The sequence below is a fragment of the Penaeus monodon genome, chromosome 31, assembly GCF_015228065.2.
Source record: "Penaeus monodon isolate SGIC_2016 chromosome 31, NSTDA_Pmon_1, whole genome shotgun sequence".
Classification (NCBI taxonomy): Eukaryota; Metazoa; Arthropoda; class Malacostraca; order Decapoda; family Penaeidae; genus Penaeus; species Penaeus monodon.
Window position 1 is genome coordinate 15,971,972 of NC_051416.1, and position 762 is coordinate 15,972,733.

Sequence of the window (762 nt, forward strand, 5' to 3'; positions counted from 1 at the left end):
GCATAATGAATTTAGTCATAAAATATTTAGGCAGATTTTTTTCAGCACGAAAGCCGATAAAAAAGTAAGCAAAGAGAAATAAATAAGATATATTAGGCAAAATAAATAAAGAAATGTATAACAAAATTAAAAAAAAAAAAAACAGCAACATAAAGCAAAAATAATAAAATAGATAATAAAAATAGTTTATAAACAAAATAATCAGACAGAAAATATTTAAGACATAAACAAAGGGACGTAATTAGATAAACAAACCAAATATAAATCAAACTTATACCATATATACTTACAAGAAAAACGTATAACAAAATCAAATAAAAAAGAATCCCCGTGTACTTAAATCCAGGTGACACAGTAGATAAGAACCGTGACTGAGTGAAACGACGTCTCAACCCGGAATTAGCCTTCATGTGCGGTTTTATCGGATCTAAGGTATGAGTGACACTTCGACCTTTGACCTGACAAGTGACCTGACTTCCACGGTGTCCGGCACATGCTCAGAAGTGACACTTACCTGATATGAAATGCATTGAGGATAAGAATAGAAACGCAAATTCAAAAGATCTCTGATGGTTAAAAAGGATAATAATGATGCACAAACGAGATCTATTGAAAAAAATCTGATAGTTAATGGATTCAAACTTATGCATTAATTATTTATCCTTTGATTTACGGATAGATAAAGCAAATATTTCCTCCTTTGTCAGCATTCCCATCGGAAGAGAATCTTAACTTCATATCTTAAAATAGCTAGGTACACAT